The sequence below is a fragment of the Ambystoma mexicanum genome, chromosome 3q (assembly GCF_040938575.1).
Source record: "Ambystoma mexicanum isolate Mex_15411 chromosome 3q, UKY_AmexF1_1, whole genome shotgun sequence".
Taxonomy (NCBI): Eukaryota; Metazoa; Chordata; class Amphibia; order Caudata; family Ambystomatidae; genus Ambystoma; species Ambystoma mexicanum.
Genome location: NC_090926.1, coordinates 560,212,992 through 560,227,237, shown reverse-complemented (window position 1 = coordinate 560,227,237; position 14,246 = coordinate 560,212,992). Strand labels below are relative to the sequence as shown.

At 43.9% G+C, this 14,246-nt stretch overlaps 1 protein-coding gene across 3 annotated transcripts in view; it reads right to left on the bottom strand.

Moving 5' to 3' along the window:
* KCNIP1 (potassium voltage-gated channel interacting protein 1) overlaps nucleotides 1–14,246 on the bottom strand; it is a 1,926,792-nt gene that overhangs the window by 8,798 nt on the left and 1,903,748 nt on the right. The gene's annotated exons all lie outside the window — the stretch shown is intronic.

Genomic DNA, 14,246 nt, shown 5'->3' with positions numbered 1-14,246 from the left:
ACTCGTATGTGGGAGGTGTAGAGCTAGTTCACTTCAGCAGGATACACTGTCGTGCTAAGATCATACCAGTAGCTAGTGGCTTTCTATAACTCTTTGGCAGGTCACGCAGCCACCCAAACATACAACAAAGCAGCTCACAAGGTACATCACATCTCAGCATCTGTGTAAATGCAAAGATCACCCTACTCCAAAACGTGGAGATCATTGGACAGGACCAGATCATATGTGTAAAGTTTGCCAACTCAGGATAGCACCTAGGACAAGTACTGTCCTTGGTGGAGTAAAACATCATCTGGTGAGATGTATCATTTTCAATCTAGTATTCATAATGCAGTTTCGCATGAATTCGCAAAGCTTAGCCCGTTGCTTCCCACTGAGGCCCCTATCCACATCTCTCTCCCATTTTGCCCTTCAGGCCAGCTCTTTCTTCTGAGCCTCCTGTTCGGCCATACAATCAATAGATGAAACAAGATGTCGAGGATTAGCCAAGTTGATAAGGAAGTGTAATAATAGTGTAGTCGGTGGTTTGAGGGGAAAGCTCAGTGCTAAGCTTAGAATGCTGCCCGTAAGTGGATATACTGAAAGGTGAAGGAAAATTCACAACCGACTTTCTCCTGAAACGGTTACCTAGGAACCACGTTGCCCACTGGGTAAAAGTCAAACATATGCCGGGTTCCCAGCGCCTCCAAGGCTGAAGCGATGGCCTCATCACATGTTGGCTTTTGGGACATAATCATTCATGAACTAAGTCCCGGAGCATGAGGGGCTTCAATTTGTAGATATTGGAGCATCCTTCTCCATGCGTGGAAGGTGGAGGACACTATGTCAAAACGACTTTTATCTCTTACATGCATTGACACCAAAGTGCCCTGGAGAGAGAATAGGGGTGCACCACGCACCTCTCGACACGTACATGCAGATAGAAAACCGACCCTGGTGCCGAATAAGTGAGAAAGCAGAGTTGACAAGCCAGAAAGTATAGGTCCCTGACCGGGGCCCTGATTCCTCCCTGAACATAAGGCAAAGCCAGCATTTCCCACTTGACAAGAGGGGTTTTGGAGTGCTGTGTTAATTTTGACAACAGAGACTTAAATTCTGACAAGAATGTGACACCAGGCCAAACCGGGATATTTTGGAAAAAATCCAGTCACTTAGGTACAATCACCATCTTGGCAGTGGCAACACGACATGGCATGGCAGAAAGGGACAGAGGAAACCAAGGATCAATCTTTCTGTAGGGGATCTGCAAGTATGACAGGGGATTGTCCCTTAACAGGGATACAGAACTCCTACTAACCTTAATGCCCAGGTATTGGACGGAGAACTGCTCCCATCTATAGGACCCCAAAGTTGTCTGTTGGATTGCGTTATCATTCAGGGGGAACAGGATCAACTTCGACCAAGTGATGCGAAGTCCCGAGAATTCATCGAACTTCTCCACCTCTCTCGTCAGAGGGGGCAGATTAACCTCAGGGTCTTTTAAGTATAATACAATATCATTGGCGTAGAGAGAAACAAGTTTGCATGTCTCTCCCATGGCCAAACCACTTGTATGATGGAACTTACAAAATCAAATCGCCAACGGCTCAACATTGATTCGAAAAGCAATGGCAATAGAGGACACCCTGTGTTGCGTGCCCTGACCCAATAGAGACAGTCTTTTACCAAAGAGGCCATATCGAGCATTTGCCCGTGCCTAGAAAAGCTTTACGGCTCTTAGGAAGTACTGAGGTAAACCCACCCTCTACAGAACAATGAAAAGATAATCCCAAGCAATTGAATCAAATGCCTTTTCAGCATCAAGAAGGGCCCCTGCTCCCTGAACATCAGCCGGATTGATCCGGGTGATAGCAGTAATGTGGGGGAGAAGTCGATTAACCAAAACCTTTGCTAACATTTTCATGTCTAGGTTTAACAGCGAAATTGACCTATATGAAGCCCACACTATTGGGTCCTTTCCGGGCTTCAGGGTCAGAGACACATCTGACTCCCTTAATGTATGTGGAAAAGGCTAGATTGTAATGATTCTTGCCACATGTGCAGCATGTAATCCATTACATTTAGGCTAAATTCCTTTTAAAATTCAGCCGTGATGTTGTCAATACCTGGAGCCTTCGGGGAGGGAAATTATTTCAGGGCCACCAAAATACCCTCTCCTCTAAAAGGAGGAGCTACTGAGTCGATAGCACTCTTGTCAAGTTTCGGCAAGGATATGTCATGAAAATATTTAGATAACAAGTCAGCAATGCCTGTCAGAGAGATGCGTAAAGCTGTTCATAGTATATACGGAAGGTGTCTAAAATACGATCCGGATCTGATACCACCTGCCTATCACTCGAGCGTACTGTGGCAATGTCCATCACATCACCATCCCATATGAGGATAGATGCTAGATGGCGCCAATGCCTCCCCTCTTCCCGATATTTCCGTGCCAATGTAGGTGCTGCTAAGTATCTCACTTCATGGTCTGCTTCAGTGTGAAAGCAGTCCAGTGCTGACATTTTCAAAGCCAGTGTAACTGCGTTATCAGAATCCCCGAAACTGATGTTCAAGGTATTTTAGTTTTATCTCCAATGTACCCAATTGTCATTGAATGTTCTTCATTACCCCAAAATCCAGTCCAATACAGTTGCCCCTAAGATATATTTTAAAGGTTTCCCAAAGGGTTGCTTTGGAAACCAATGACCCCTTTTTACATTACAACAAACATCGGAATCACATCTAGAATTTCACTACGAAAGACGACATCACATAGGGAAAAAACTTGGAAAGACCAGAATGCTCTTAGAGCCACTCCTAATTCCATATGTATCGTCCACTTGATTGGTGAGTGGTCCGTAAAGCGTTCCGGAGAGAAGTACACATTCCCTGGTGACACACACCTTTGCTGGCACTGCTAACACATAGTCGATTCGGAATGTCATGTTGTATACTGACGAGTAATATGAAAAATCCCTGCCCTCGGGGTACAGAGTCTGCCAAACATCCAACAGCCTCAGGTCATCCATAAATTTTAAAATCATGCAAACTTCTCGGGAAAGGAGCTTGGGGCCACAGGCAAATATGTCCCTGGATGTGTCAAGAATCGTATTGAAATCCCTCTGCAAAGATGAGATTTGTGTGTGCAAATGTGTGCAACAGTGCCTCATAAATATTGGGGTCATCGGTATTAGGGCCAGACACATTGACAAAGGTGATCAGTTTATGGGCTAGAATGTCTGAGAGTAGTACAAATCGTCCACCTCCTGTTCCATTAGATGGAAACGCAGGAATTTGTGGATTAAAGTTATCACCCCACGGGACTACGCAGAGAATGAAGCATAAAACATGCCAATGCCCCAAGCCTTTGCCACCCCTTCATTGGTCACTCCCACCAAGTGTGTCTCCAGAAGCAAAATAAATTTGGCCCATGCATCTCACGGTAGTTCACCACCTTGTGCGGGTTATTCAACACTCTCGCATTCCAGCATAATATATTACAAGATTCCATGTGCAAAACTCAGAAATTAGATATACAAGAAGCATAAGTCCCTTCTCTCACAGCCCTTTTGTCACAGCAAGTAGATGTAACAGCCTCTGTTGTGCTCTGTCAAGATGTGAACCAACTTTCATCTTTAACCCAATTTTACCCCAATGCCCACTGCCCCTGCACACTGCCAAACCCTATCCTGCAGTGAAGTAACCCTTCTAAAAACAAAATACCTCCCACCTCATCAACTTGGGCAACCACCCAGGGACATCAGACTCAATGGCCAGGCCACCGATAGCACCAGTGGGAGGAGGCCCTTATTCATCACAAATAATTTACAAATGGACTACAATGTTACATTCTTAACTATATCAGCACCAACTAACAAAGCAAGGAAAACAAGGAATACAAGAAACCATTACAACAGGAAAAATAAAATCCCTTGCTACCATCAGGAGAGTGTTTGGCATCCTGCACACAGTCATGGCCAGCCATAACACAGCAATATTCAGAGCTACTAACCTCAGGCAGGCCTGGAGGGTACCAGTCACATTTACAGGCTGTCATGCAGGCATGCCCTTATCCCTTGGACAATGACTCTAGGAAATCCTGTACCTCCGACGGGGCAAACAACTTATGTTTTATTATTGCAGACCACTCTGTGCTTCGATTAGTAGAGCATTGCATACTGCAGTCCATGCTAGGGGTAAAATACGGGTCAAAGGAGACTCTTGCTTATAAAGCTGAAGATTACACAGTTCGCGACCTCCACGAAGCACTGTGTCACGATCTCTGCAATTCAGGAGGCGCACAATAACAGGATGCAGATTTTGTCCCAGTCTAGCTGCTTGTGGGGAGACACGATGAGCTCTTTCGACCAGGAATTAGGAAGTCCAGCGGGGGTTCCGGCAGCACCTCTTTTATAAAGCTCTCCATAAACGTTTACATATTTTGTGAGGGGACCGATTCCGGGATCCCAACCACTCTAATGTTATTTCTCCACGATCATGCCTCCAGGTCATCGTTTTTTACTCGTGACAGCCTTGACATCCTGTTGCAATGTGTGAAGGGCTTGGCATATCTCAGCATTCGTGTCCTCCAGAGTCCCAATTCTGTGCTCTGCCTCAGCTATGCATCCACTTTCTTTCTCAATGAGCTGCTGCATGAGGTCAACTTTGTACACTAGACTGTCTAGCATAACCCTTGGCCCCTTCGGCCTGACCGGCATATCCCAACCTACTCTTAACTTCTTGTTACTGCACTTGCACGATCTGAATGACAAAAGACCTAGTAGGACCGTTTTTGTTTTCATCATGCCTGTTCCTCCCATCCCCCTCTTTCGCCTTGTTGTGCCTTGAAACTCCGTTTGCTGTATAGGTGCATTATAAATACCCAATAAATAAAATTAAAATAAATATTCACTGACGCAAATCCTGTTTTCTTCTCAGCACAATGGCCAGCTCAGGTGTGGAGCTACCTGTAGCAACAACCTGCTCCTCTCCATCATCTGCCCTCTCATCTTCTAACTCTTTTGCTGGAGCTGCAGTCCTGGGGTTGCTCACAGCGTATTTATTGATCAGAGGACTTCCCTGGTTGGTGAACGGCAGACAAGATTAGTGTTTATTACTATTTGCCATGCATGAGGCCAATCGCCTAGACCACAAACACCTTATCGAACGTTGTCCTAATATGCAGTGGCAACACACAATAGAGTGGACAGGTCATGTAGCGCTATATCAGCAGCAGAAGGGACTAAATCCAGTATTTATCGCTACTAATCAATCAGTAGCAACCCCCATCATGTCCAGATACTAAATATAAATCTGCGCCGTACAAAGTTGTTGAATCAGCATGCCCTGTCTGACAAATAGCAGCGAGCAGGCCACCCATGCACACAGGGTTAAACATGGCCCCAGTACAGGAGTGTAGTCTTAGCACTCACCAGGTGGTATAGAGTGTGAATTCGCCTCCCACAGTATATCACTGCCAGTGGACTCCATCAGTGTCTCAGCTCTACGTAGCCTCAGAGCCCGTCCACATTACCAGCTCTTGCAGGTCCCATGGCTCCTGAGACCCACTGTAAGTGATGACCTGGCTGCTACAGTATAGGCCAGGTACACGACCCTCAACCGACCTCACATGAAAATACTTCTATTCTTATAAGGCTGTATCTGTGCAATAGACCACAAAACACTTCATGCAGAGTTGCCTTTAAGGTTTAGTTGATTCAAACAGACAGTTTCACAACACACTTTAAAGCTGTTGCAATGTAAAAACACAGTATCAAAGTGCCGGTCGGCAACAGGAGGGGCTGAGAATTACATTGCAGGCCCAGTCCACTCGGGCGCCCCCATCGTTACTGGAATCACAGTGTGCCCCGCCCATGTGCACAAATTGCAGTTGGGCCAAAGGTGCCCGTTTCACCGACGCAGGGTCTTTGGGTTCATATTCCACCCACGTGGTGTGGCTTGGTACAGCACCGACCGGCCAGCAGATTTTATCTGACTGAGTTGCACTGGTGCGTTCCCCCAGCTCCCAGAAGTTATTGTGCCCGACGCGATTTAAATGTCGGATCGGGCCAATAGTTTGCCAATGTATGTGCCAGGACTTCACACACCCGCTGCAGTGGTCTGATTGCGCGGCAATCAATGCTGCTGTCGTATGGCCTCCTTCTTCAGTGTCCCAGGCACAGAGTTCAGAGATCAGCGGCCATATTGGTCCGAGCTTGTGAGCGCCCCCAGCCAGAAACAGTTTAATCTCTATGTTTCTCAGCCAAGATTCGATATACTAGGAACACAGGTGCACTACGTTACTGCAACACAATTCATGTTTAATTGTCTTCATTTCCATCCTAGGCAATCTGCAAATTCGTTCACTCTTCAGAATTGCTCTCCTGGCCCCATAATCTCCCGAGAGTTACATTGGTTTACTCAAACCAACATACACTTTATTATCAGCTTGTGGTTTGACATCGCATTTAAATATGTTGTGCTCTCACCCACTCTATTATACATGGCTGCGAGATCCTTTGCCATAACCTTCACCTTTCGATGAGTTTCAGCCTCTTCCAAAATGTTTCTCTCTATAATCCGTGATTAATGTCCCTCACGTACACATGCATTACTTGTATTGGGCACTGTACCAAGTATGTTGATGGTATTTTGCTCTTGGGCACCCCCATCATTGTGTTTTCTCTACACATTGAGTTTCCTCTCTATCATTCTACAAAAACATATGAAGCTTTGCCCTGACTGAGCATTCAACGAGATGAGACCCAATTTGTGACTAACTGTTTGGATAGCAGTGCCCTACCACTATGTTATGCCAGTACTTGTTTCTTGAATTTGCCTTCAGCCATGAACAGGTCTACTTCCAAGATGAATGCTATACCCCCGCCTCAAAAAGCAGACTCGGGCAACTTTTCCCAGCGACTTAATAAACATTTCTCCACATTAATGATTAAAGCTTCCCAATGCAATTCTAACTGGGCAGACACTTGTATTTGCGATCCGTGCTGCGCGGATCGAGCAAGGTACAATAGTCTTTATTACTGTCTGGTATGTTATTTGCGCATCACCAGACACCTCTTTTTGTTTTTACCAATGCCCAGACGTTTTTACTTTCCAAGGATTAGTGCCAAATAGTTTCTCCTGGAGCACACTAAGTGATCGCTGTAATCCAACAGGGGTGAGGCCATCTGCATAGGAGAGAGCATGTAAGTGGGGCTCCCCCATGCTGCCTTGGTTAGGTCTACTACATGAAGGCTGAATAGGAGTGGAGCTAATACACACGTCTGCTTCCTATACGCATAGGTAGATGCTCTTTTAGAGAGCTCACCAGTCCCATCCAAGCCTACCGGCACCAAAATATATTGGAATCCAGGAGGATGAGAACCGATCCCAGGCTGAGTATTATTCCCCACTCTTCCAATCTGGTCAGAGTATTAATCCCTCTGCACAATTGAAGGTGTTGTCAGAATCCTCTTAGACAAGAGCTAATGGCACACCACCATTTGCTGCCTCACTCATGGTCAGGGGCCCCAGCTCTACACAAGACTGCATTGCATCACCTGATTGTGAGCTGGGAAGCAGCTTCAATTCGCCTGCGCCATGCCCTAATTGTTGCAGGATATTTATTGCAAGCAGCCTCACAACTGGCTAATTACTTAGGACATTCTGCCTTTCGTGTGTATTAGGCCCATGTATCTTCCCCTCTACCTCACATATCACCCGGAAAAGCCTTTATGGCAATATTGGGAAGCCCTGTATGAAGGTCACTACATACACATAATGTATAGAAGATTGGAGCACTCCTAGTAGGGACACGTATCTGTCTATAAATGAAGTGCTTAAAACATATTTATTGTGTAACTGTAAGAAATAACTTTTTTTATTTTCAACCTGTATCTTGTAATAATAAACAACGTATATTCCACAAACACATGTTATACAAACAAGTTGAAGCAGGGCCACACGTGTTGGGGGAGTTCAGTCTGAATAAAAAAAATAAAAGAACTGAAAGATTCACAAAACAAAACATGTTTGTGTTTTTTCTTTTGTAAAATAAAAGTTTAAATGTGTTGCCAACTGCATTTCATGCTATTCCAATTAGGTAGCAAAATAATTCTCCTCAAAAGGAAGCAACATTCAAAAATGAAAATTAATTACTGCAAAATCAAAAAAGATTGTAGCAAAATACATCTCAGAGGGAATCATTTTCCCCACTTAGAGAGCTTTTCCAATTCCAGGAAAATGAGAATTCTAATGTTTGAAGTCTGAGAGTGCATCGCATTTTTTCCTTTTAGGTGCTTAGCCACTGATAGCTAATCCTTTTCTTCTGTTCCATGGGCTAAAATGTGGTATTATGCAGGTTTCAGGAAAAATTATATTTGCAAATTGCATTTTTAATATGGAAGTTCCCAAACAAGCTATTTGTTCAGATACATTTAGCGTAGGAGAGATATTGGAGGATAGTTTGGGGGGAATAGGGTGGTAAGATAAAAAAACGGGATACAGGGAGGAAACCACCATCAGGAAAAGAAAACAAAAGCAAATCCGTAGTCGTTTTTGTGAAGCTCAACTTAGTGAAACCAGCATAGAGCCTCAATGGGAGACTATGCTGTTCATTTGAGTTGCTTCTGTACTAATTAGGATTAATCATGTTAAATATTCTCTGCTAACTAGATAGAGTAAATCCAGTTTCTACTCCTTTTATGGTTAATTACATGTCTGTTGCCTTGTCTCGATCTCTGGTAAAGTCCTGCCATTTTTGCTGAGGGTGTCACGTGATTCCCATTCCAGAGATCTGTTCTCGTGCCTGATGCTCCAACAATCGTCTTAGAAGAATGCCTTGTTATGATCATCTGTGCTTAGCTGTCTAGTTGGTTGCAAATACATCTCGGGTGACTCTTAGATTTTAATACCATTATATATCCACACGCTTGGTTTTACGTCGGACACTCAGACATTCCTCTTGAAGTACATGCCTTCTGTACTTTCTACCAGTAGCAACCTAAATATGATTATCCTTTTTCAATCACATTCCAGCATGCTGTACTGTGTTGCTCATATGCTTTGATTTAAGAGCACATCATACTTATTTTAATGCACCCTTGTTGGAAAAAAAGGTTGCCATGTGAAACATCATTCGCGTTCTTCTTTTCTTTTGTGGAGAAGCAAGCAACATTGTTTCTGGGGCCGCTTCTCTTTCTTTCATATGACATCAAATCTTCTTTCATTTGTATTCATATCTTTTGGCACTCATCACATCATGCAATGACCTAGGCTTCTTTCAATCCAAGTCATCTTATAATGTGTACACAGGAGTGGAGTATTCTTTTGGCAATCCATGTATTTCATTTCTTTTTGCCCTTATCTGCACATCTTCTCATTTGTTTTCTGAAATGTGGAGGTTCTTTCAATGATCCATGCATATCCTTTCTCTTGGATATTTGAGAGACTTTCGTTTTTTGCTGAACTTTATTCATATTTCGTAGAAATGTGGGATCCTGCCATAATACATTCAGGTATCAATAGAAACCGTGTCAAATAGAAACGTGAGGAAGGCGCAAGGTAGAGGAAAGAAGAAGGGGTTAATCATAGTGAGGGAGTCCCCACGCTCCTGGAGGAGCCCGCAGCACTGGAATATTCACATAGTGGGGGCCTCATTTTACAGTTATCCAGCGGAAATCCATTTTAGAACCCACATTAAATGAGGATAGCTAGGGCCATGAAGCAATATGATAGGGTCTTATATTAGAGAGTAATGCTTGCACAGTCTCGGTCAGTGTAGTAGCACGTCTTTGTCTTTGACTTTATAAATCAGTGGAAACCATATTCCAAGACATGTTGGGAGAATATTATCAGAGATATTGGATATCGTTCCCATGGTTAAGACCTCCCAAACGTTTAACCCACTAGCATGATGTAATGGGACCTGTGAAGGATTGTGATCTGGCTATGCTAAGGAAACCATAGCTTCTCTGATGTGTATTACTCATAGAATTATGTGGTTAAACCATCTCAGAAAGTGGGACCGGCTAGACAGACTTCCCTTTCATTAAAGTTCATGCCAAAAGCATAGTTACACCTGTGCCTTACTGCATCAGTATCCCAATCTCCAGCTCCTCTTCTCCAGTGGCACAGATAAGGTTCCAAGGTCACAGGTGCACCTTTGACAGCTGCTGTGAGATACAAGTCAATTCACTGTCGAAGCTGCAACTCTGTTCCAAAACCACATACTTTGAACTATCATCCTGTTGGCAGGTTAATCTTTAAACATAAACCATACCTGATTTAGGGTATGGTGGCTAGTAATTCACATGATTATGAAAGCCACGTATGATCTGTATCATACACATGTCAACACTTTAAGCCAGGCTGGCTGTGTGTATTATTCATAGACTGCCTGTATCCGCTGCAACCAGCAGGACAATTGCCAGCAGAAGCTGCCTCACTTTGATCCTTTGTGAGGGTGGCTAATGCCTCTCTCCATCCCAGGCAAGTGTCTCCTAAGGAACAGCCTGGGAATAAGGTTTCGAAGGGCACACCCTAAACTAAGGGACTAGCCTTACACCATGTTTTAGCATGCCCAAGGGCCGTTAATGCTATGGTTTTGAGAAGGGGGTGGAGTAATGTGTAGCCAGAGGGAGCTTGATATACTTGGGTAAGTATCCACCATCTTGCTTTTCTCCGCACCCCTTCTTCCTGCCGGTCTCCCACATTTTGTGCAGCACAAACCACTTTTGATATGATGCAAGAAGGCAAACATCCCTTGTCACAAGAGCATGTATTTAACCCTTTAAAGCATGCTTGCTTTCATCCAATACTCTGGGGCTGTTTGCCTATAAAAGAGGGGACCACCTACCCCTTCTCTGATTCATTCCTGTGCTGCAAGAAGAATTCATCTGGACCTCCTTATGGAGAGTTGACCTTTCCAAAGCCTACAGCCACTGAGGTGGAGTGCTCCAAGGAAGAGGCAGGCTGCACTCCTTATGCATTCCAAGGGCATATTGATGTGAACTGCTAGAGGATAGAGGAGAAACACATGCCTCTCTGGCAGCTACACCGGCACCTAGGACCTCAATGAAGGTGACGTTCCCTTATAGGTGTTACCAAACATAAGTCAGGTTAGGAGAATGAGAACAAAGACTCAGCTTGTCTCTGAGCCACTGGATTGGGACTCACAGCACTCTGAAAGCCAGAACAGCCACGGTCCCTGTTTTTCATCACTTCAAACTGATCAAACCGTATTGGAGCCATGTTTGCTGCATTCAAACCAACAGGAGCCACCAGTGCTGCATTACGGCTGTTGTTGCTCCTCGAACCAGTTCAACATCACACTATAACACAAAACAAAACAGTGTCCTGACAGGTTCACTAGACATACATATAAATTCTATTTATAGTTTTTTTTTTTTTTTTTACATTTATAAAGCGCTCATACAGCCCGCAGGCATCGAGGCGCTATTACAGGAATTGTTAGTTTTAGTTGTGTAATTGTGTTTTTTCTTTGTCTTAGTTACGTATTTATAACGCGCTTAAACACTCAGAGGTTTCTAAGCGCGGACCCGGGGATCGAACCTGTTGTTGCTTTGTGTTGTCTTGCTTCCAAGACGCGCATGCTGCCGCTGTGCTATCCTCCCGGGACGATAGTAGTCTCCTCAATGCCAAGAGTATGGCACAAACTATCTGAAATAGTTCCTAGGTATGATTTTTATAACTTTATGTGTCCACCTAAGTTTTTATTGGGATAAGTCTTTCATATCCACCATATTCAACTTCTGTTTAAGAATTAATACAAAAGTAGCTTTTTTATTATTTTTTGTTATTATTGCTCACAATCGAGGTCTATAAGTTACCAAGCACAATTGACTAAAAGTAAGTTCCAGAGCAAGCACAATATGTACACAAATGGAACAGATGGGTGTCCATATTAATGTACACAATTTTTCATATAAAACAAAATACAATTATTTATACACATTTAAAAAGAGCATATGAAAAACAAAAGTACAATTATTTATACACATTTGAAAAGAACATATGAAAAAAAGGGAAACTTTTTCTCTAAACAATCAACACAATGTGAATGTTGGAAATGAAAGGCCCCCTCTCGATGTTTGAAGCCATATGTAGCTGAATCTTAAATTTTCAGTTCAGTTCGGGGCATTTCCAATTTGCTAGCTAAGCTCAAAGTCTACTAGCTGAACTCGGGGTCTACATGTGACACCAGGAGGGATCTAAAGGGTGTCGTACTCGTACAAGTATGAGTCCAAAAGTACAAGTAATCTACGTTTCGGCAGAGTAGGCAATCCCGCCTTCCTCAGGACCAGTAGAAGTCATGACCCCTGAGGAACAGAAAAAATAATAACAGGGAAAAAAAGAGAGAGAAAAGACATAATCCCACTTAGAATCTCGGACTCGCAATTTAAATACCACAAAATAATGTGAATCCCGTGACTCTATGGGCAAGCAACTACAAGTCCCACAAGGCATTGGGCTCATAAATCTGTAAAGGTAGAGAGATGAAAAAGAAACCAATCCCTCAGTTGTCTTTTGTGCAGAAATGAATAGAACCAATGTAAAACCATTAGTGATGTGTCATAAACCTAACACATTTACATAGTATGCAGAGAGCCTGACCACTAGGCCACGAAGTGTGGTTAATCAAAGCCATGAGTTACAGCCAGACAGCAGTAGGGTGCAAGGCTGATTTCCATAGTACACCGCCCTATGTGTGTCTGTGCTGATGAGAAGTATCACACCAAGAAGTGTTAAGTGCCAGGTGTATGCACTCACATGTCTGGGGCTCAAGATCGAATTAGCCACTTATTGTACAGTCAGTAGAGTGTATAACACGACCATCCGTCACCTCTATCCACAGGCGTTTCGAAGTCAAAAGCAGAATCAAAAAGTAGAATCAATGTATACGGGTCGACATTAGCATAGTAGTAAAAGAATAAATAAGATGCAACAGTGCAGCATTAGGTCATTGGCTGTACCTTTAAATAGCAGAAACGACTTTGCAGCCGTCACTTAGCATCTTTAAGCGTGCAAAACACTGGGGTGCCATCAGGAAGCCATGCGTAGTTCGGACTTGCGGAGGGGCCCAGGATGGACTGCAACCTTCCGAAGTTGTGTAAGTCAATCTACAAAAGGTGGCGTGGTCATGAGCGTGTCCGTATTAGAACATAAACAATACTAAGGCTGGGGCATATGTAACCTGCATTTAATACCTGTGTGCTGGAGCCTCAGTATGCAGGTTGTTGCTCTCTCACAGGACTACGGACGACTGTGAGTCGGCGAGTCATGCGAGCGTAGTCATGGAAACCTCCTGCCATTCGAGACCCGACAGGGGAAACCCTTGCCTCGCAACAGCGCCATGGGAGCTGTGTGGTGGGAGGTGGAACAGCACCCAAGCTGGAGCTGAGCACGGAAAAGCACGAATATAGGAATGCATATATTCCGTGCCAAGGGAAATGAAGCAAACAGACTACAAAGGTGTACATGTGAGGACAGGTGGGTGTAGAGACGTATCACTTTTAATGCACAGAGTTAAGGGAATACCATGCAGGGGCGCCTCAGTGTAAGTCATCACCAGTGTATACACGTGCCTATCCTAGTGCCTACTGCAGGTAATCCCTCTATGCATGCGTCGCTGTTCTGAACTTAATCTCACACATGGAGGTATTACTGTACCCACCTAAAGGTTGACTCCTCATTTAAGCCTTTGGTTTTATTCAAAGAGTCAAGTCTGTAAATCCATCTTGCCTCCTTATATAGTAGGGTTTTTTGTAAATTAATGCTGTTTTTTACAACATCGATCACCCACCATTTGAGGTCATCTGGAGAATGTTGCATTTCCAAAAAGTGTGATACGATCGGAGCTGCATGGTTGCGACATCTTATCTTTGAACGGTGTTCACCAATCCTTATAGAGATGGCGCGAGTGGTCTGGCCTACATACCTAAGGCCACAAGGGCACTCTATACAATAAATCACATTGCATGTTTTGCAGTTGGACATGAATCTGATGTCCCATTGTTTTGTGCCAATCTGGAATTTTGTAGTTTTGCTCGTGAATTTGCACGCCCTACAGTTTCCGCAGGGGAAATGCCCCATAATGGGGCGTAAAACTCGTTGGCTGATATTAGGCCTCTGTTTGGATTTGGCATGAACCAATTTGTCACGATAGTTCTTAGATCTTTTAAAGGCGAACAGGGGTCTTCCTAGATTAGGCAGGCAGGTGGAGATCATGGGCCATTATTTCATAAGGG